At 39.8% G+C, this 24,186-nt stretch overlaps 4 long non-coding RNA genes across 4 annotated transcripts; 2 read left to right on the top strand and 2 right to left on the bottom strand.

Annotated features, from left to right (window-relative positions):
- Nucleotides 1–5,347: 5,347 nt before the first annotated feature.
- LOC145448614 (uncharacterized) lies at nucleotides 5,348–6,669 on the bottom strand. The gene is made up of 2 exons (XR_013917976.1): nucleotides 5,639–6,669; nucleotides 5,348–5,573 (listed from the first exon to the last, which is right to left on the bottom strand). It is a non-coding gene; the product is annotated as an uncharacterized LOC145448614 (long non-coding RNA).
- An 871-nt stretch (nucleotides 6,670–7,540) lies between these two features.
- On the top strand, nucleotides 7,541–10,763 carry LOC145448613 (uncharacterized). The gene is made up of 3 exons (XR_013917975.1): nucleotides 7,541–8,706; nucleotides 8,781–8,939; nucleotides 10,090–10,763. It is a non-coding gene; the product is annotated as an uncharacterized LOC145448613 (long non-coding RNA).
- LOC145448615 (uncharacterized) lies at nucleotides 9,636–12,545 on the bottom strand. The gene is made up of 2 exons (XR_013917977.1): nucleotides 10,778–12,545; nucleotides 9,636–10,056 (listed from the first exon to the last, which is right to left on the bottom strand). It is a non-coding gene; the product is annotated as an uncharacterized LOC145448615 (long non-coding RNA).
- A 5,110-nt stretch (nucleotides 12,546–17,655) lies between these two features.
- On the top strand, nucleotides 17,656–19,010 carry LOC145447613 (uncharacterized). Its single transcript, XR_013917664.1, has 2 exons — nucleotides 17,656–18,332; nucleotides 18,808–19,010. It is a non-coding gene; the product is annotated as an uncharacterized LOC145447613 (long non-coding RNA).
- Nucleotides 19,011–24,186: the final 5,176 nt, after the last annotated feature.

The raw sequence follows: 24,186 nt of genomic DNA, 5'->3' as shown, positions 1-24,186 counted from the left end.
CAGCTGCAAACTAATGCATAATACAATCATCAGTTCATGTATCTGTAAATAGAAAATTTTTCAAAGTGTCAAGCTGGCATCAAGCAAAGTGTTAGATGAAAAATTGTCTCCCTTATAAATGCTAAAATCTCACAGATAAAAAGTAAGTGGATATCGCCGCTTACACTGTATTTCCTCATCCTCGCTATAACTCCTCACAAACTCGATACTGCCTTCAAACGTTTTGTACAGCCATAAGCTTATAACTTATAAGCACAGCACACCTGACCGACTGATCCCCACCCCCACCCCTCGACATTATCTTGGAATCACCTGTACATGGATGTGAAAATGCATATGGATGAAAAATTTAAAAGGATCACCCAGTGATCAGTGATATTAGTTCAGAGTTGTGAATCTTACTTCTATAGCTAACTGCTGTTCTGACGTCTGAGTTATATCCTGTTTCTATCGTACTTCTTATTCTATTCCCAGAATTCCCGATGTTATAATCTGTAAGTTATAGGAATAAATGGTTTAGTATAAACGCAATATCAAAAGATGGACGGCTGATAACTAACAGTACCTGATTATTAGTCCGTTTTATGAAGGTACAATGCGTAAACCCATAAGCGCCCAGGTAAAATTTCCGACGGCTAGGTAGCCAAGGAGACAAAATGGCTACGCTTCAATTGTCTCCGCTGGAGACAACATTGGGAATACGAGATGCGCACCGCTTGGTGTCATTACGTTTTGTGCTTTGGAAATTACATCGGCATATTCAGGAACCTCTTGCCATACTATTTCTTGGTGATGTATTCAATGACAAATGCTCGTAAACGACTGTTTTTGGGTGTAATTCCAGGTATTATGACGAAAAAACAATTTTAAGAAGACGAATAGATACCTACTACACAGCCGTTTGACTGAATATTTTGCAGAGAAAACGTTAGAAATGTGTCGATGATAACGCTCAACAGACCATGTCTATCGACAATCCTTAGGTATAAATATATTTCGAAGAGTGCGGGAATGGTTTCACACAGGCGGTTGCTACGAAGAATCATCATTTACCCGAATATACATGATCACGACGAATAGTAGAACACTTATTTAAAGGATTTATGCTTCGGACTCTACATATATCTCATTAGAATCGAATTGAAATCGGACATTTTCGAAATTTTGATAATCCGGACACACTTATGGCCCCAGTTCGACCCTTGGGACGTCGACTTGAATAATAATTTAGGTCTCGATAGAAGCGGCGAGACTAGTAGAATCCATTTCAAAACGAATTAGGCATCGGACTCTACATATATCTCATTAGAATCGAATTGAAATCGGACATTTTCGAAATTTCGATAATCCGGACACAATTATGGCCCCAGATCGACCCTTGGGACGTCGACTTGAATAATAATTTTGGTCTCGATAGAAGCGGCCAGATTAGTAGAATCCATTTCAAAACGAATTAGGCTTCGGACTCTACATATATCTCATTAGAATCGAATTGAAATCGGACATTTTCGAAATTTCGATAATCCGGACACAATTATGGCCCCAGATCGACCCTTGCGACGTCGACTTGAATAATAATTTTGGTATTGATGGAATCGGCTAGACTAGTAGAATTCATTTCAAAACGAATTAGGCTTCGGACTCTACATATATCTCATTAGAATCGAATTAAAATTGGACATTTTCGAAATTTCGATAATCCGGACACAATTATGGCCCCAGATCGACCCTTGCGACGTCGACTTGAATAATAGTTTTGGTCTCGATAGAAGCGGCCAAATTAGTAGAATCCATTTCAAAATGAATTAGGCTACGGACTCTACATATATCTCATTAGAATCGAATTGAAATCGGACATTTTCGAAATTTCGATAATCCGGACACAATTATGGCCCCAGATCGACCCTTGGGACGTCGACTTGAATAATAATTTTGGTCTCGATAGAAGCGGCCAGATTAGTAGAATCCATTTCAAAATGAATTAGGCTTCGGACTCTACATATATCTCATTAGAATCGAATTGAAATTGGACATATTCGAAATTTCGATAATCCAGACACAATTATGGCCCCAGATCGACCCTTGGGACGTCGACTTGAATAATAATTTCGGTATTGATGGAATCGGCTAGACTAGTACAATCCATTTCAAAAAGAATTACGCTTCGGACTCTACATATATCTCATTAGAATCGAATTGAAATCGGACATTTTCGAAATTTCGATAATCCGGACACAATTATGGCCCCAGATCGACCCTTGGGACGTCGACTTGAATAATAATTTTGGTATTGATGGAATCGGCTAGACTAGTACAATCCATTTCAGAAAGAATTACGCTTCGGACTCTACATATATCTCATTAGAATCGAATTGAAATCGGACATTTTCGAAATTTCGAAAATCCGGTCACAATTATGGCCCCAGTTCGACCCTTGGGACGTCGACTTGAATAATAATTTTGGTCTCGATAGAAGTGGCCAGATTAGTAGAATCCATTTCAAAACGAATTCGGCTTCGGACTCTACATATATCTCATTAGAATCGAATTGAAATCGGACATTTTCGAAATTTTAATGTTCCAGACACGATTATGGCCCCAGATCGACCCTTGGGACGTCGACTTGAATAATAATTTTGGTCTCGATTCTAATGAGATATATGTAGAGTCCGATGCCTAATTCGTTTTGAAATGGATTCTACTAGTCTAGCCGATTCCATCAATACCAAAATTATTATTCAAGTCAACGTCCCAAGGGTCGAACTGGGACCATAAGTGTGTCCGGATTATCGAAATTTCGAAAACGTCCGATTTCAATTCGATTCTAATGAGATATATGTAGAGTCCGAAGCCTAATTCGTTTTGAAATGGATTCTACTAATCTGGCTGCTTCTATCGAGCCCAAAATTATTATTCAAGTCGACGTCCCAAGGGTCGAACTGGGGCCATAATTGTGACCGGATTTTCGAAATTTCGAAAATGTCCGATTTCAATTCGATTCTAATGAGATATATGTAGAGTCCGAAGCGTAATTCTTTCTGAAATGGATTGTACTAGTCTAGCCGATTCCATCAATACCAAAATTATTATTCAAGTCGACGTCCCAAGGGTCGATCTGGGGCCATAATTGTGTCCGGATTATCGAAATTTCGAAAATGTCCGATTTCAATTCGATTCTAATGAGATATATGTAGAGTCCGATGCCTAATTCGTTTTGAAATGGATTCTACTAGTCTAGCCGATTCCATCAATACCAAAATTATTATTCAAGTCAACGTCCCAAGGGTCGAACTGGGACCATAAGTGTGTCCGGATTATCGAAATTTCGAAAACGTCCGATTTCAATTCGATTCTAATGAGATATATGTAGAGTCCGAAGCCTAATTCGTTTTGAAATGGATTCTACTAATCTGGCTGCTTCTATCGAGACCAAAATTATTATTCAAGTCGACGTCCCAAGGGTCGAACTGGGGCCATAATTGTGACCGGATTTTCGAAATTTCGAAAATGTCCGATTTCAATTCGATTCTAATGAGATATATGTAGAGTCCGAAGCGTAATTCTTTCTGAAATGGATTGTACTAGTCTAGCCGATTCCATCAATACCAAAATTATTATTCAAGTCGACGTCCCAAGGGTCGATCTGGGGCCATAATTGTGTCCGGATTATCGAAATTTCGAAAATGTCCGATTTCAATTCGATTCTAATGAGATATATGTAGAGTCCGATGCCTAATTCGTTTTGAAATGGATTCTACTAGTCTAGCCGATTCCATCAATACCAAAATTATTATTCAAGTCAACGTCCCAAGGGTCGAACTGGGACCATAAGTGTGTCCGGATTATCGAAATTTCGAAAACGTCCGATTTCAATTCGATTCTAATGAGATATATGTAGAGTCCGAAGCCTAATTCGTTTTGAAATGGATTCTACTAATCTGGCTGCTTCTATCGAGACCAAAATTATTATTCAAGTCGACGTCCCAAGGGTCGAACTGGGGCCATAATTGTGACCGGATTTTCGAAATTTCGAAAATGTCCGATTTCAATTCGATTCTAATGAGATATATGTAGAGTCCGAAGCGTAATTCTTTCTGAAATGGATTGTACTAGTCTAGCCGATTCCATCAATACCAAAATTATTATTCAAGTCGACGTCCCAAGGGTCGATCTGGGGCCATAATTGTGTCCGGATTATCGAAATTTCGAAAATGTCCGATTTCAATTCGATTCTAATGAGATATATGTAGAGTCCGAAGCGTAATTCTTTTTGAAATGGATTGTACTAGTCTAGCCGATTCCATCAATACCGAAATTATTATTCAAGTCGACGTCCCAAGGGTCGATCTGGGGCCATAATTGTGTCTGGATTATCGAAATTTCGAATATGTCCAATTTCAATTCGATTCTAATGAGATATATGTAGAGTCCGAAGCCTAATTCTTTTTGAAATGGATTCTACTAATCTGACCGCTTCTATCGAGACCAAAATTATTATTCAAGTCGACGTCCCAAGGGTCGATCTGGGGCCATAATTGTGTCCGGATTATCGAAATTTCGAGTATGTCCAATTTCAATTCGATTCTAATGAGATATATGTAGAGTCCGAAGCCTAATTCTTTTTGAAATGGATTGTACTAGTCTTGCCGATTCCAGCAATACCAAAATTATTATTCAAGTCGACGTCCCAAGGGTCGATCTGGGGCCATAATTGTGTCCGGATTATCGAAATTTCGAAAATGTCCAATTTCAATTTGATTCTAATGAGATATATGTAGAGTCCGAAGCCTAATTCGTTTTGAAATGGATTCTACTATTCTAGCCGATTCCATCAATACCAAAATTATTATTCAAGTCGACGTCCCAAGGGTCGATCTGGGGCCATAATTGTGTCCGGATTATCGAAATTTCGAAAATGTCCGATTTCAATTCGATTCTAATGAGATATATGTAGAGTCCGAAGCCTAATTCGTTTTGAAATGGATTCTACTATTCTAGCCGATTCCATCAATACCAAAATTATTATTCAAGTCGACGTCCCAAGGGTCGATCTGGGGCCATAATTGTGTCCGGATTATCGAAATTTCGAAAATGTCCGATTTCAATTCGATTCTAATGAGATATATGTAGAGTCCGAAGCCTAATTCCTTTAAATAAGTGTTCTACTATTAGTTGTTATCATATATTCGGGTAAATGATGATTCTTCGTAGCAACCGCCTGTGTGAAACCATTCCCGCACTCTTCGAAATATATTTATACCTAAGGATTGTCGATAGACATGGTCTGTTGAGCGTTATCATCGACACATTTCTGACGATTTCTCTGCAAAATATTCAGTCAAACGGCTGTGTAGTAGGTATCTATTCGTCTTCTTAAAATTGTTTTTTCGTCATAATACCTGGAATTACACCCGAAAACAGTCGTCTACGTGCATTTGTCATTGAATACATCACCAAGAAATAGTATGGCAAGAGGTTCCTGAATATGCCGATGGAATTTCCAAAGCACAAAACGTAATGACACCCGAGTATATTTCCATGATTCACCCGATCACCGATTTTCGCCAAAAATTCTAATAGAATCACAGTGGTTTCATTTCACATCGAAAATAAGCCTTCATTAGCAATAGTTTATTACCGGCGGAGTCACCCTCAAAGTGTTCCTTCAGGGCATTCCAAGCATCCGCAGGCGTATTGCAGGATGTTACTAAGTACAGTTGCGATGTAGAGATAGCCAAAGTAATGATGGCTAACGCCTTATCTAGTTTCTTCTGGTGTTCCCTTGTCTGCTGCTGATCTGCGCCTCCTGGCAACACTTCCGATCCATCAACATATTGAAATACTTCCTTCGCCTTCAGCACACAAGTTATCTGGTATTTCCACGTTAGCCAGTTATCACTATTCAGTTTGTCCGCCGTGAATTTCTCTACATCACCGGACGCCATAGTAGTCATGGCCAGTGATGAGCATCGGAGCGGAGTCGGAGTGGATTCGGAGCGGAGTTTTGCCGATTTTGTGACAGTCGGAGCGGAGTCGGAGTTTACTACAGATATTTTTTCGGAGAATTTCGGAGTATTGTAACTTTTGTCTCCGATATCTTTGGACATCTCAGACCAGAATACACTATTGATTATGATTACAAACCAAAACACAGGCAGTGGACACCTTGTAAAGTTGTAATATGACGGGTAATGCAAAAATGATTGTCAAGTGCATAAAATTCAGCCAAATGCACTGCAATTGGGGACTGGAGAGTAGACAATACTATGAGGCCAACCATATTATCACATTTATTCAGTAAAACACACATTACCAAGTGTACCATGCTTGTCACTGTTTCGGATACTTGACGAGACTCATCGGAGTATCTCGGAGTCTGGGATTGAGCTCTTCGGAGTCGGAGGGAGTTTTCCTCAGACACTAAAGTTGTCGGAGGGATTCGGAGTCTCGAAATGCACTATCCGCTCATCACCAGAGATGAGCGGATTTGAAATTTCTATGTCCTAATCCAATCCAAATCCGAACCTTCAAATCCAAATCCAAATCCTAATCCATAACTTTTTCATATTCAAGTCCATGTCCAATAGACCAGGGATTTCTAAAACTTTTTTAGATATCCCTGCAATAGACACTTACGTGACCTTTGACACGAACCAATCAGGCTGCAGCGGGATGTAAACAAAGAACAAGCCCGGGCAAGCTTACTATGAGCTCTTATGGGAAAAGGTTGAAAAATGAAGGTTTTAAGCAAGATTACGTTGCATTGGGGATGACTGGCTTTAATGAATAGTAATAGCGTAGAGCTAGTATGTGGTTGCAGCTTTTAATCTAGGATGAACATGAATGGTGGCAAGTACGCACCAGCGTGCTGTGTCCAAATGCACGGGTTTTTGACAACTTTTCTGATTAAGCGACGATTGTTGTATACTATACTATAGGATTGTGGCAATGCATATTTTGACGATTTCATAGGCTCCAGGTCTCGAGCAAAATTTTCAAGCATATCTCATGTTCAGAAATATATATACTATAAAATATAGCTGCTGCCACACATCACAATTTTTGTGTATTGAATATGAAACTTGAAAGCTATGGAGATTCTATCGAATTTATGGATTTGAGTGGAACAGCATCTTCTTCTAACACCGCGGAGAAAGCTACGAAGTATTTCATGGAGCGCTATGCACCAGTGTTGGGATGACTCGAGTCATGACTTGACTCGAGTCAACTTTTTCGTATGACTTGACTTGACTCGAGTCACTTTGCAAAAATGACTTGACTTGACTTGACTCGGTCCTTCAAAAATGTGGATTGACTCGTGACTCGGAGCAAAATTTACGAGTCAATTTCAAGTCATCATGCAAACGATGTCGACTAAATCAATTTATTTTGTGCATGTTCGGATTATTCACGATACGCCGTTGTCACTTGTGAGAGCAACCAGTCATTCACTGATTGTATGTTTCACTGATTCTACATTATTACATCACAAATACACTGACCACAAACGAAATGAGCACAGCTTGCGTTTTCGTAGTAGCAGATCAATTTAATAGCAATGTATCGCTGTTTATTGGACGGCTTTTTCCTTACATTGCACAACTTTTCCAACCCTCTTGTATGATTTAAATCGAACAAATATAGTTTATGTGTTTATATTCTCACGGATGTGTATAGATGGCTAGTGTACTATCAATTTCCTTCAACTTCTCGAGGCTTCGTATTCGATACTCTATTTTGGCTGATAATAAGGGAATGTAGCATGTAGCTCAGAGTTGTCATACTCAACTGACGTCGCGGGCCGGATTCAAATATTCAGATCACTATCGGGCCGCACCAGTCAAATGATTCCAAAATATTACTAACTCTTAACTCAATATATGCACTTTTTCGCATTCTCTGAATTGGGTGTCACTGTCAGCGATTTTCTCCTGACGATGACTAGAAGTCACAACTCCGCTGTCGGGTGGTTATAATGTGGCCTAAGAACAGACTAGAAATGTGCAATCTTGAAGGAATATTTATTAGTAGTATTTCATACCACAAATTCGAGAAATGTGTTGGATAAAATCAACCTATACTCAGAATTGCTTCGCGCGGGACCGAATGAAATTATTTGGCGGGTCGTATGTTTGACACCCCTGATGTAGCTATATACAGTTACTGGCGTATTTTGTTAGCAGTTCTACGCGTGCGTGAGCGATACAACGCATTTTTGCATGTATATTTAACTTTATATTCGTTATTTGATTCAAGATATGGACCAATTGATCTCTCTTTTACACAGCTAGTAAAATATAATGAATTTCAATGATCACTCATACTTCGAAAATCCAATTTGACTTGAATTGTGACTTGACTCGTGACTTTTGACTTGACTTGACTTGACTCGAGTCACCACCAAAAAACGAGTGACTTGACTTGACTCGAATCACCTTTGAAAATCGATTGACTTGACTTGACTCGAGTCAAAATGTGCAATGACTCGAGATGACTCGTGACTCGAAGGTAGTGACTTGATCCCGACACTGCTATGCACACGATTTAGGGATAAAGATTGAGGAGACAATCCACTCTTTTTAGAAGCAATATTCTAGTGAACAGCCAATGTTATGGCAACTTGCGGAAAAGTGAGATAACACACTCAATGGAAATACACGTTCTCGGAAAATCCATTATTGATTCGTCTTGCACTTGTAAGACAGGGTAAGTAAGGAAAAAGACATTTTTTCAGAGACTTCTTCAATAGATATTTTAACCATGATTTATTTTCATATTAGGTTCTGATATATGCTCTCATGCATATGCATTGATTAAGACAATCCAGCACCTGAAGCTAAAAGGACTACATTGTGATTTGCATCAGCATCAGTGAGCTCCATCGTGATTGACAAGCAATCTCTCCACTGTACTCGCAACCGATCAACTCCTGCCACAAGGTAGATTTTGGTGTATCTGGTGTCTTCAGTTTTATAACATTCCATCAAACACAAATGATCCTAGAACATTTTCATCTGGAGAATTGTTCATTCAACAAATTGGGCATCTGAATGAGCTTCAATAATGCACACCACTGGAATATCTAGACATGCACTGTTGGTACAGACTGACCATGGCACCGCGCAATTACGATCCGTAGCATGCTATTAGGCATTACGATATTGACAATGGAACTGAATTTGCACAATTGCCGAATATGTTGCGTCATTCATTTTTAATTTTCAATGTTGAATTAGAGTATGCAATTAGTCCATATATATTTGGTTAGTTGTGATACACAATGCTGCATAGTATGACACCAGACAAAATTTTATACTCCTTGATTCTTCCGATCAGCTGTTCAATATGAATACGTTCTCTCGCCATCTTTCTTGTTGTGGAACAGTCTGGCTCAGGCATTTGAAGGAGTGTAAATCACGTGCAGGAATATTTAAATCTAGATTCAATTTCTTGATTTCAGACTCAATGGTGAATCCCTTTTCTGCCATGATAGCATTGCCTGGCTCACCATAGCTGAACTCCATCATTTTCTTACATTTCTTGTCGAATCCACATATTTAACTAATATTTCGATCTTAAATGCTCCCTGTAAATAGTTCCTGCACAAAAGTAAGTGTACCACAATCCATCAATCCTTTCAAAGTTGTATGTGATTTATTGACAGTCAATAATCATTGTAGATTTGAGAAATCATGAATGAATGCAAATGGTGCATTTTTAAGAACCACTTATCTACATGGCCAAATCGCGATTTAATGAAGCAGTTACATATGGCTGACCCAATAGTTAAATACTATGCTTACAGCAATACTATAAATTTGACGTCAGTAGGATAAGTCGGGCAATTCAGAAAGAATTTAATGTAGTCTAGCATAAAATTTCTGCTTCTCCGCATCTTTTGACATTATCATGCTCCTCTGAGAACTGAACTTCACTAGCAATAATTGTCCGCCAATTTGTAATTTTCCTGGACAAGTTTACTGTTTTGTGCTTCTATACTTCTTCCAGAAATTTGATTTCCTTGCGTTTTATCCATCGACTTCGAATCCATCAAGCCTGCACAAAATATATAATATGTTTATTTTACAGAGCAATACTGCTGTGCAGGCACCTATCAAGGCGTACTCGTCGACTCGTACAACGTATCACCGCTACCAATTTCAACTATTCGTCTCATTATTGAATATATTGTTTTCAACAATTTCAATACATTACACACCATCAAGCAACAAAACTGGAGTGGAATAAAATGAGACACACACCAAGTCGATTGTGGCATCAAGTGTGACTGCATTTCAGATTGGACTCATTTTGAAACACAGAATTGTTTCATCTAGATCTAGACCTATCGCCCCCTTTTCAAGGTCAATACCGATCATCGCCCCCCAAATTTTGTGTACCGAAAATTGGGCATACAAACCTGTAATCACCGGCGGGTTGACTAAAAAAAGGGTCAAATTTTCGGCTCGATGTCTGATTTGACACACTTTTGTAACTAAATTTCCGTGGGTTGACTAAAAAAAAATAAAAAAAATAAAATGTCAGCCGTTTTGACGCGTCATCGCCCCCCCCAATCGCCCCCTTCGCTATTTTCGCCCCCTTTGTCCATTTTCGCCCCCTTCGTCATTTTCGCCCCCCTAGAACGCCAAATCGCCCATGTTGGGAACCACTGATCTAGATTCTAGATTATGTCACGATTCCATATTTTTGGTACAATAATAGATGTCATTTTCTTAATAAAATGAGAATTCAGATGACTACAAGGAAGTCCACATGCCTTTATCCAGATTTTACATTCTTCCATGCATGTCATTGGCTCTGGGAAAGGTAAAAGCGCACACCAGGAACGGTCTGGGTAGCCATCTCCATGTTACGCAGGCTATTAGCACAGTATTTATCCTGATAGATACAATACACGAGCTAGAACAAAAAATGACGATTTCAGCCGGGAACAGATCATGTTGCCTAACATATATCATATTAATATGATCATTGAATATGCAGACAAGTGTCCAGTGTAACAGTAATTTGCTAGATAATGATACAGACTGTAGACTACTATATACAAATGTCGATTCCATAAATAGAACGCATATAACGCCACATAATGGATACCACACATATCCTGACTCAATATTCCTCTAATACATTCTATTCGCTACGACAATCCTATAGTATACGACTAAGGATAATACAGCAATAGTTGCTTCATCCGAAAAGTTGTCAGAAATTCATTCATTTGGACATACCATGCTGATGCGTGCTTGCCATCATTCATGCTTATTGTAGGTTATAACACTGCATATACATACTAGCTCTACGTTATTACCATTCACCAAAGCCAGCTATTCCCAATTCAATGTAATTTTGCTAAAAACCTATATTTTTCAACCCTTTTCCATAAGAGCTCATAGTAAGCTTGCCCGGGCTTGTTCTTTGTTTACATCCTACTGCAACCTGATTGGTTCGTGTCAAAGGTCACGTAAGTGTCTATCCTAATCCGATTCCAACTGGAAATTCAAAAAAAATATTAATTAATGCAACATATTCAAGATAATTCAAGATAACTTAGCAACCATAAGTACATTGATAACTGATCTGAATAAAGTTTGTCGCCATTCGCCACACGACATTTCAATCTCCCAGAAAATAGTTCAATCCAATCCAAATCCTAATCCGTTCTGAAAAATATGTCTAATCCAAATCCAATCCAAATCCGACAAAATTTCACAAATCCTGTTTTTTCAAAACCTAATCCTAATCCATGCTCATCTCTGCTCATCACCAGAGATGGGCGGATTCCAGATTTTGGGAATCCGTATCCGTCCTGATCCGACAGTCAAATAGGTTTTCGGAGTCCGACAGTTGAGCAACAAAATTAGGATCCGAAAAAATCCTGCTATTGCTTTAGTGCTATTTCACATTAAATATAGCCTGCAAAACAGATATGAATATTATAATCAAAAAAGTAGTATAAAGTAATGCCTTACAAGGGTTCATTTATATCATATTTCAAATGAATAATGTTAGGTACGGTATATATCTTGAATATAAATGCAAGTAGTAGGAACTAGGCAGGGGAAATGAGCTAAAAAGACTGTGAGAACAGAGAAAGCAATATTAATTGCTTTGCGGAGAAGGTAAACATAGTAACCCAAGCAAGCCATGAAGCCATGATGCCAACAACAAAATCAGATATTGTGCATTGTGACTTGGCCAAGACAACTAGGCCTATACTACTACTGAAGATGGAACTGAATTTTTACAAGAAGTGGCATAGTCACAGAACAGACATGTATCAAACAAAATGGATGAATCAATCAATATAATCACTTGAGAGCAGCAATGAATAGGAAATATATATAATATTATATAATCAGCATGATGATGTGCACAATCAATCAGATAGTACCGCTGGTACTTCAGTTCTAGTGTGTTTCCGAAATTATAAACATGACCGATTGACCATGCCAGCATATATTCATGCATTAGCACACCACACAATCATTCCAAATGATATCAGAAATCAGAACCACGCAACCACCAGTTACCTCTGCAACAACACCGACAACTCGCTTTTCTGTCATCCTGACAACTGATATCAAGTACCCTAATGGCTGACGAACAGGAAGGATAAGAATCAATATCTGAGGAACAACTGCATTCGAAAACAAACACTTCTGCAGCTCGCTTGCTGGAACCGGCCTTCGTCCTCATCTCTTCCAGCAGTAATCTCATCACTGCAGAAACTTTACTTATGTTGCTTACGCATTTCAACGACGTGACCGGTATCAGCGGTTTCAACGTTGTCACTTATTGTCGGAACCAGCCTGGGCTTGATCCATAGCAATCAATGCCTTTAACTACGGAAGTAATATCGAAGCCGCTTTTTTCATTGACTATAAGATATCTTGAACCTTTATCACCCAATATTTGGTATGAATATCAAATCCTGTTTAAATCCGGCTCATACGGCAGTTTCAGAATCCGGCTCCGATCCGGCTGCAGTAAAATTGATCAAAATCCTGCTCCGGCTCCGGCTCCTGAACCGGACTGTGGCCATCTCTGCTCATCACTGGTAGTCATTAGGCTCCAACGCAAATTTTAGAAACTGTAAGCTCTCCGTACGATCCAATATTCTCAATATCTCTTCTTCGGAATCCCAAACTCGTTACTTGCCGCAGCCGGAGCGTGCTGGTCCCATAACCTGTTGAATTCTAACAGCAGACACGCCACAACTACCAAGTGTGAGCCGGTTTATTGTCAAGGCAGGAACGCGAGTTCCTCACACAGCAGCAGAATACAAGGAATAAAGCCAGACTATATAATCATAGTGTCCTATATGGTGTCGACCAGAGATGAGCGGATTTGAAATTTCTATGTCCTAATCCAATCCAAATCCAAACCTTCAAATCCAAATCCAAATCCTAATCCATAACTTTTTCATATTCAAGTCCATGTCCAATCCTAATCCGATTCCAACTGGAAATTCAGAAAAAAAAACGAATTTATGCAATGGAGGGATTCGAAAATTTTCTTTCACAACCAACGATTCACTTGATTCAAGATAACTAAGTAACCATAAGTACAACATTAACTGATCTGAATAAAGTTTGTCGCCATTCGCCACACGACATTTCAATCTCCCAGAAGATAGGTACATCCAATCCAAATCCTAATCCGTTCTGAAAAAAATCTCTAATCCAAATCCAATCCAAATCCGACACAATTTCACAAATCCGGTTTTTTCAAAACCTAATCCTAATCCATGCTCATCTCTGGTGTCGACACAAGCAAATTGCACGGTTCAATGAAATTGTATCACGTCACAGTTTCCATTTGGCTACAGGCAATTTGACGGTGATTTTTGACCGGCTTGCCGAGCATTAAATTTGATGAATCGGGTATCAATCGAAAGCTGACGCTGTACTGCTTGCGAAAATATAAATTTTATTTCACTCATGGCCCTGGAACCCCCCAATCAGCCCCGAATTATTCATTGTCGAGTAGATTGGCAGTGTGACGCAACAATGCTGTCTGGCGAAACGAGAGACTAGCTCAAGAGCAAGGATGCGGCCGAGCGGCGAGAGTGGGATCAGCTGACGTCGCGGCAATAGCAATGTTGCAACCGCGCCAGAGAAACGCTGCGCTGTTGATATTTTTTCTATGCGCTTCGGTACAAGCCAGCACACAACAGCCTTTCCTTGACTTGTAAGGGTAGAACTGGGTCCACAGAATGTAATAGGGCCCTACCAATTTTCGCGCAATATCCTTCAGCTGATAGAGATATGTAGGCTACGTCTAAGTAGTCTACATTGGATATGTCAGATTATTATGATATCGATTGCCTTAGCCCGCTTGTTGCGTAGGGCTCCAGAGACACGTCGCGCTGTTGATGGCGGGTGTCGATACTTTCTATAGTCGCTTTTATGGTTAAGTGTGAGCAAGGAGCATTGAGCATGAGCATACATTACAAGCTTTTATTTGATCCGTATGGGTAGGACTTGGTCCGCGAATGCGGCAGGTAAAATGTTGATTGTTGAATAAAGTTTAACAGCAGGAGTGTCGAATTAAACTGGTATCGCTGTCCGGATTCAATCCGTTACTATAGAAAGCTTGCGGGCCATACCTGCCAAATGATTCCAAAATGTTACCACCAAATTCATACCTTTGTTTTTCACTGGAATATATCTGATATCACTATAAACGTTGACGTTTGAATTTGGTTTAGCATTTTTCAATCACCAAACAGTTTTTTTGAATGCCGGGGACCTTTTGCGTCAAAAGTAATACAGTGGTGTCACAGATATTTGAATTATATTCATTCTGTAGCCTGTATTTATATTCCTAATGTAACTTACGTAAAACGGATTTGCATTATTTTTTCGCATCTGTGAATAACTGAATGTCCATTGTCCATTCGGCCCAACAGAGTTTGCACTTTTTCGCCTTCTCGGAATTTGGTGTCAAGGTCACCGACGTGGTGCTCATGGGGACTAGAGTGAAAACTCAACACTGTAGTTGTATTACTACAATATGATATATTTACATTATCTAAATTTGCTGTCTTGAGTGAATCTTATTACTTGAAAGTATATTTTTCTTACTAGAAATATCTCTTATCAGCTGAAGGATATTGCGCGAAAATTGGTAGGGACCAAATACATTCTGTGGACCCAGTTCTACCCTTACAAGTCAAGGAAAGGCTGGTGTGTGCTCGCTTTTAGCGAAGCGCCTATAGAAAGTATCAACAGTGCCACGCATCTCTGGAGCCCTACGCAACAAGCGGGCTAAGGCAATCGATATCATAATAATCTGACATATCCAATGTAGACTACTTAAACGTAGCCTACATATCTCTATCAGCTGAAGGATATCGCGCGAAAATTGGTAGGGCCCTAATACATTCTGTGGACCCAGTTCTACCCTTACAAGTCAAGGAAAGGCTGGTGTGTGCTCGCTTGTACCGAAGCGCATAGAAAAAGTATCAACAGCGCAGCGTTTCTCTGTGGCGCGGTTGCACATTGCTATTGCCGCGACGTCAGCTGATCCCACTCTCGCTGCTCGGCCGCATCCTTGCTCTTGAGCTAGTCTCTCGTTTCGCCAGACAGCATTGTTGCGTCACACTGCCAATCTACTCGACAATGAATAATTCGGGGCTGATTGTGGGGGTTCCAGGGCCATGAGTGGAATAAAATTTATATTTTCGCAAGAAGTACAGCGTCAGCTTTCGATTGATACCCGATTCATCAAATTTAATGCTCGGCAAGCCGGTCAAAAATCACCGTCGAATTGCCTGTAGCCAAATGGAAACTGTGACGTGATACAATTTCATTGAACCGTGCGATTTGCTTGTGTCGACACCATATAGGACACTATGATATAATAGCACGTGCGCAGTAACTAAAGGGGCAACACTAAAGGTTGCTGTCTAGCACAATCAATTATTCATCAATCATTCACATTACAACACTACTCCGTGAAAAGTTTATCACAGAATATTACGACGTAGAAGTAGCCGAAAATTGATTTACTTGAGTAAAACTAGCGCAAGTAGCGGAAAACTATACTTGAGTCAGGACTGAGGAGTCGGTAAATTTTACCACCGACTCCGGCTCCGACTCCGACTCCAAACATTTTCAATATACCGACTCCGACTCCTGAGTCCTTAAATGTACCGACTCCGACTGCGACTCCTGGGTCTTTAAACGTACCGACTCCGACTCCTGACTTCGACTCCAGCATTATTACCAATTTACTTCGAAAACTATATGCCAAATTGTCGCCCATTAAACATATGCAAACATATGATTAACCGTGGCATGCTAAATTGTTTCATTGTGGCACAGCTCGAATTATCCACTATGCAATTAACATGAAATAAAGATTTGCTAAATATCCTTCCTTATAACATGGACTCTCTAATAACCTGAAATGTATGAATCATTCAAATATGGAAGATATCCAATCCTGTAGGCTATAATAAAAATGTAGATAAAAAGTCCAAGTGTAGCTCTTGTGTATGACTCAGCAACTAATAAAGAAATTGAACTTACTAATTTTGTCATTGCACACTATCCTCATTACAAGCACAAACACTCTTACTACTATAATAGACATTGGCCATAAATGGAATTTAGTTAAGTAGTCAAAGACCATGGCCTATGTATAGTCTACATGTACTTAATCAAGTATTCAAGGATTGGGACTTGCAGTCTTTTTCTTAAACATTTGTTCGACCCAAACAGCTAAGCTACACTACAAATTTTTATTTTGTCAAGTTGAAGCATCGTTTGGTCATAATTACATCATTTTTACAATTTTACAAAACCAGCCGATGCATTTTCTCTGTCCCAGTACCATGGTAAAATTCCAAAAATTGCATCAATTTTGACTGCATCGCGAAAACGCATCTTGCGATTTTCTTCCCCTCTGCAACTGAGTTGTAATTTGCAAGTAATTTCTAATTTTATCTATACCAGGGGTGGGCAACTTTTTCGGCGAAAGGGACACCTGAGATTTACGAACCATTGCGCAGGCAACTGGAATGTTGATAACCTTTTTTAAGTAGTCGATAGGAGCGAACCGAATTAGGTAACATTGCAAACAAGACTTATATTAATACGCTCTAAAATTGATAACAATATGTCATGCAACTGTGCAGTGCGCAATCAGCCCTGTTCGCGCGAAGCGCGAAATTATTTTGTAAGATAACGACTGAATTAGGCTATAACTATATCAATAAATATATCGCTAACATACATTGGGGGTCGCATCTGTATACCACTGCACACAAAAAAATCTGGTAGATTTACAAAGAAATTTCTGTAAATTTTACAACGAATTACCGGTCGCAGCCAATAGCAGCGTGTAGCTTGTCATTTTACATTTTGATATGTAATATTACATTAATTTAGCTGCTAAGTCAAGTTACCAGAATTTCTTCGCAAGGTTACTGACAGTTACTCACTACGGCATTTTACCAAGCTATTGGCAAAATTGATTAGCTTCCAAGCCCCAGCAACCAGTGGATACGTGGAAGTGCATGTCACTGTGATATCATTCTCGTTGCGATTTGACCTGATTCAACCTCGTTCGCGAGACAGGATTAGGTCACACGGAACTGGTTGACCCTAGTAGGCCCTACCAATTTCGGTATAGTGCATAGTTGGGTGCAAGAAGCAGCTGACAATGTAGTTACACCATAGACATTATATTATAAGGCTATGGCTACACGGTCGGCCTCGGCGGTTAGATTTGTTGTAACAGATAGGGAAAATGAGTTACAAAAATCAGTTTAGGATATATCATCTTATTCCTCAAACTAGAAATATCAGCACAGCAGGCTCAGTTGACCATTTCTTAATGGCGGACACGGCGACCTATAATAGGTTACTTTAGGTTGCGCGTTGCGGGGTTTTTCTGAGATTCGTAGTAAACAACCAACAATCAACTGTGACATCACAAATAGCGTCCGGTTAGGTAAGTAAGTAGGGAACCACACGTGGAGTAATAAATATCAATATATACGAAATTAGATGCGAAAGAAAGGGACTATAGGTGTTGATAGATGTTTCTGTATGAAAAAACCAACCTGGATTGAACATTATAACGTGGACAGTAAATATTATTGGTGGCATATGTGAGCGGATGAATATCACTTATTTCAAACTCGTCTGCGTGTCGAGCCGAGTAGCCGAGCAGCCCGAGCTTTGAGCAGGGCATGCAAAGGCTGTCGGTGCGAATGCGAAGCTTGTGACTTGTGATTGAAGAAAGTAGAGACTTTCGTTGAAGATTCCCAGGACTGATGAATGGGTTGCGCATCGTAAAAGGTACAGTAGCCTACTGTATAGTATTAGTTGCCGTGAATATCTACGACTGTGCACACCACCCGGATGACTTTGGTTTCATGATTTAAATATTTCAGTCGCCCCATTCTCAGTTCTATTTTGGGATATTAGTCGACTTGTATAATGACCTGCGACACCACATACTCTGCCGCGGAGTAGTTGAAACTGTTGGCTTGGTATTGACATTGATCGGGTCATAGCTTAGATATGTTTTCATCCACTGCTCGATATGTTTGGCTCACATGCCGCATCAAATGAGGCACCTTTTCTTTCAATACATTGATCATTTAAGTCATGAATCTCTACTATATCATGTCAAATGAGGAGTCGTCAAGTCACAATGTACCAGTACCGGTACTTCAAAACTTGTTACATTTGTCTTTAGACAGTCTTTATAAGTCATGTCTAGGTTAGCAACTTGGCTTAGTATAGCGACTTACGCATGAATTGTTTTTAGTGGAACTGCAAGATACTAGTCACGCAGAAGGAATGAAGACGAGAAAAAGAAACAATTGGAAGTCTATCCGGCGGTGGAATTGATTCACCTTTTCTTGGGACCACTCGTGCTATATTTGCATGCCTCCTAAACAAGAATTATACCTCCAGCATCAATACTTTTTCATCGTGAATCATGAATGAATATACAGTTGTCCTAATGTCGTCTTGAGAGCATGAAGAAACTTTTGCGGTCATCGCGTTGCTTTGGGATAGGTATGGGTGTAGGCTGAGACGTGAATTTACAAGCTGGCATGTGATCTGATTTACAAGGGCAGCATGTAGGGTTGTAGGTAGGTAGGTAAGGCGGTAAAATTACATTCTCGGTGGTAAATGTACAGAAGAAAATGTAGATTGAATATACCAGAGGTGACTGTAACATTACAGTCTGGCGTGTAAAGTTAGATTACCGGGCGGGTGTAAGTTGAATTTACATTGAGTGACGGTAATGTTATATTACTGCCAAGTGGCTGGCCACCCTGCTTCCAGACATTTCGCGGTAAATCGAGGTAAATTTTTTTTCAGTGTGGGCTCATTTGGCAAGGACAGGATTATTCGACGTTTAGACATAGCAAAATCGACGGTATCAGTGAACATGCCTCTATCATTTTGTGCAAATGTTTTGTCGACGATTTCGCTGCGAGTGCACAAGCGAAGCCGTATCTCCTAATTGCGAATATAGTTAGACTCAATTCTGTGAATAATATGTATTTATAATTTTCAGAAGGGGGCTCAAATATTGAATGCAAGAAATCTAGTGACAATGAATCATGCGAAGTACCGAGAAAAATTTCAAGTCCAATAAATCTGCTATGAAATATTCTACTTCATGGTCATATACGAAGATCTGGGATAAATGTGGCTGACCCCTGGATACGCCAATGCGTCAGAACTCAGAACTGTTGTTTTAGTCATCATCAAATTTCGCGATCATGCTAATCAAATTTTGGTTGGCCTTGCAATTGTACCTGATGTCATAAATAATTTCGAGAATTACCTCGCAGGCCACACCTAACCTTCTCGTGTGCCAAATTTGACCTGCGTGCCACGGGCTGGCCGCACCTGATCTGTATGGTTAATAATAACAGTGATTGGTGGTACATAAAAATTCATGATGTTTTCATGATAGAGAAGTTGGAGTCGGAGTCGAAGTCATATAGTCATTCTCACAAACTCCGACTCCGACTCCAGTCAGTATTTTCCCACCGACTCCGATTCCGACTCCAGCTATTATAGTTTTCACGACTCCGACTCCGACTCCGACTCCATCAAGCGAAAATCACCCCGACTCCGACTCCGACTCCACAGCCCTGACTTGAGTAGGCTACTCCGAAAATAGAAGTAATTCGTTACTGACCACCTCTGGTATTCGCTATAGCCCGGTGCTTTTTAACCTTTTGAGCTCCATTCGCACTTTTTTTGTAAAATTAATTTCATTCGCACAAACTAATCGAAACTTGTTATACAAAAAGATGTGAAGATGTGCAATGAATTGGCTACTATGGAACTTAAGCTATCAAGTGTCTCATTGAAACGGCAACTTTTTTCGCTCGTTTTGATTTCAACTATTTCACTAAAGCCCTTCTTGACCAAACAAGTTGTTCGGTTTTGTAAAAGAACGTCTACTAGGGCTTGGATGGCCAGGTCTTCACACGTGTTCAGCACTCCTATCCAAAATACAGCGTATTTATCGCGAGTGAAAAATGCTTGCAGACAGAAATCGTTTTTGAGAGATGACGCAAAGGTCCTGGAGGGTTGTCGAAAGGGCAAAAAACCAAAATATTTGTATTGAGGCATTTGCATTCTGTCCTGGAACATAAGGTACAAAACGATCAAGGAGAGTAGGCACACTAGAGCTCGCTACCTTATGATACGTTGCTCCAATTTCTGTCTCGCGAGTATATGAGAAGAGCAAATAAACTCACGATACTGTGTGTTCTGCTCATTAGCTCGATCTAACTTGAGAATTCATAACAGTCCAATAACGGTAAAGCAGCTTTTAGACTACCACTATAATCTGAATTTTTGTGGCATCCCGCGACCCGAAAATCACTCATGAAAACGAATTCATTTTTAATATTACAGTTGTAGGCCTATGGTACGATTCTACGGACATGTAACCTATGGCATACAGAACGCGCACACCGCAATTCTACCCAACACAGCCGACATATCCATATCGAAAGGTTTGAACATCCAGCATTGGTCATTTTTAGACCAAGGTTTTGTCGCCACTTATGTTTTCGGCACCGAATTTTATCAGCAGTTTGTCGGCCACAATTTTACGTCTTCATGTGACCCGACGCATAGGGGGTTGACTGGAAATGAATGAGTCTCATAGGCCTGAACTCGCTCGTTGCACACCCCTACACTATAGTTCATCACAATGGTCTTCGATCATGTTTTCCAGAAAAACCAGTCGGACAATCTTATCATTCTCATGATAAATCCATATTTTCTGCGTGTCTCGCATATTGGCTGCTGTACCCAACACAGTGACCCTGGATATGTAAAAACTATCGCAGAATTTTTCGCAATAAATTCAACAAATATTAAATACACGTTAACAGATAGCTCTGGCACCGTGACGACCCAAAATTATACCTTTTGCGGTCCATACTTTAATAACCCTTGAAGGGGTAAAAATTTGCGTTATAGTAACTTGCATGTGTGAGACTGTAATGATGGTATTTCTACCATCTTCGTGCCCCGCCCTAATCGAACAGTTATTACGAAAATATGATGATTGTCTAGCGAAAGATAACAGAAAGTTATAATTTGACGTCATTTTTTCGGCGGACTGATATACTGTGTGTTAGGGTTGCCATACGTCCGGAATTTCCCGGACATGTCCGGAATTTCACTGAAAAATCTGCGTCCGGGAGGAATTTCTAAAATATGCATAAATGTCCGGAATGTTGAAGGCTTGAAGCAGGCTCAAAAGTTTTTCGTAAATCAACATAAACAATACTATTTTCAAGCAGATTTATGCTATTCAAAATTGTTCTTCGCGCCGCGCGCGAGTTAATGCATCGTATAATGATATTAGTATGGGCACCAGGCACCACCCTCTCCAAAAATTGCAATCAGAAGTAATATAAATAACCATCATTTACTGAAATAAGTCTGATTGTAATCGCCATTATAAGCTAACGGTATATTCCTAGAGTTGGTTAAGGCCGATTGGATGCTTCAATCACAGACAGTGGTACCAAATCTTGGGGTCGTTCGCCTTTATCTGGCGATCGCAATGATCTTGAGCTTTGCCACGGAACATTTTCGAGTGGGAAATGAGGTCGCGACCATAAAAGGTTGGAAATCACCGGATGTGCAACCTGCTGGTGCATTTATAGGAGTCTAATATATGGAAGAATCAATATTATTGACAAAATTCATACATAAAATTTAGCAGCCAAATGCATATAGTATGTGCCCAACAAGGTACATCGACTATCCTATGGTGGGCTCAAGATCAGTGCTTTTTTGGGCGGAAGGAGGGCGTAGGGGGGTAGGGGGAAATGTTGGTTCGGATATGATTAAAATACATATACCGATAGCCCACCGACCTAACAGTGTAGCAAGACTGCCAATCACAATCCTGACAGGCCAAACACGGCCCGTCAGATGATTTCATCCGGCCCGTGGAGAAATCTGTTGCAGACCCTAGCAAGTAGCAATCACCAGAGCTCACATTACAGATGGCCTAATTCATGCCCTATGTTTCACTCCATTCCTGTATGCAGTGGTTCTCAACCTTTTTGGCTTCGTGGACCCCTTTTGACCGTCACGGACCCTCGCGGACCCCCTCAAGTTTTAGTTCAAATTTAGCTCAATTATGGTGCAACCGTCATCTGTTTTGTGCAAATATGAACTGTAGGCTTGTGATAACAGCAACAAAATGACTTTACTGGAAAATAACATCATACAATTTATGTAGAAATTAGGGGGACTTTTATTATTATTTCAAAGCTAATTTTGCAACTGTATTTCTTGAAGTACGTGGTCGTGTCTTGAAAATCCGCGTCTTCGATTTGACATGAACGATGAGTGCCGAAAATCCAATTCCACAGAGATGGGTGGAGGTTAATGCAATATTAACGCGCAACGCTTCCGACGGTACTTTTGGTGTGATCACAACATTTAAGGCACCAAAATGAAGAAACATATTTTTAAGGAACATATCACGTCCAGCCTAGTCATTTTATCTAGCATCTCATCTTGAAGTTATTCTAGAATAGTGGTTATGTATATCACAGGATAAAATGGATTTCGTGGCGATGTTTCAATCCCTTTTGTAGGACAAATGAGGGGAAAAAATTCGAATATTTTTATTTCGAAAGACTGTTCACTAATTTGGCGAGGCTGACATCGTCAAATAGAAAAGGTTTCGCAAACATTACGAAGTCACCCTGATTGACTTTACTATCTTCATATTGTTGTTTTTTCCACAAACCCCAACAAAATGTCTTTAAACAGCAATACGTTTGTATCAGTAGGTTATTGACAATTTGACAATTAAAATGAATTTGCACAATAGGATATTTCATGTCAGACGATTATTATGATGATGTGAGTCATGGGGTTGTAGCAGTTGTGGTGCGAAACTGCCTCAGGCTTTCTCAAATTAAAAAAATTAAAAAGTAGGTTATCAATCATTTTGAAAATTTAGAGGTCTCGCGGACCCGCTGGAATTGCTTCGCGGACCCCCGGTTGAGAACCACTGCTGTATAGTGTGTACAGTCGATGAGCAATGCTTTGCCAGTGTGGCGTCATATTGACGGTCAATGAGTTACACCTCATTTTAAAATCCGCTAGTGGGCGCTACAAAGTATCCGGAATTTGCTTCACAAAAATATGGTAACCCTACTGTATGTTTGCCACTACACCAGCTTCGAAACCATGCAGGCTTTTGGTTACGTAATAATTATAGTGCGAAAGCATAAATTCACTACTGCTTGTGAGGGCTATACGATTAGTGGTGCGTCGTAAGTTTAAAAAGTTTTTTACTATTGCATCGCCACTACAAAAGTTACACTGACCTTAGCTTTTCTATTAGGTTTATTTGAATTATTCCACGTCGGAAAAATTAACAATTTATTATTCACGATTTTCATTCGCACTTGATCCGGATTTTCATTCGCACTATTCGCACTACTTTCGTCATTCGCACTGCATTTATTTTTTTCATTAGCACAAGTGTGAACCGTCACACAGGTTGAAAAGCACTGCATATAGCCTATAGTTAGACCAGGTTGAGTGTCTATAAGGGAGAGAGATAGTCTTTATTTTCATCCACCCAAAATACATAACAATAACAGCAGGCGGCAGTAGTATAGTAGAT

Source organism: Botryllus schlosseri, chromosome 10 (assembly GCF_051294905.1).
Source record: "Botryllus schlosseri isolate E-star chromosome 10, Bs_hap1, whole genome shotgun sequence".
NCBI lineage: Eukaryota > Metazoa > Chordata > Ascidiacea > Stolidobranchia > Styelidae > Botryllus > Botryllus schlosseri.
The sequence above is the reverse complement of the archived record's forward strand: the minus strand, read 5'-3'. Positions and strand labels throughout refer to the sequence as shown.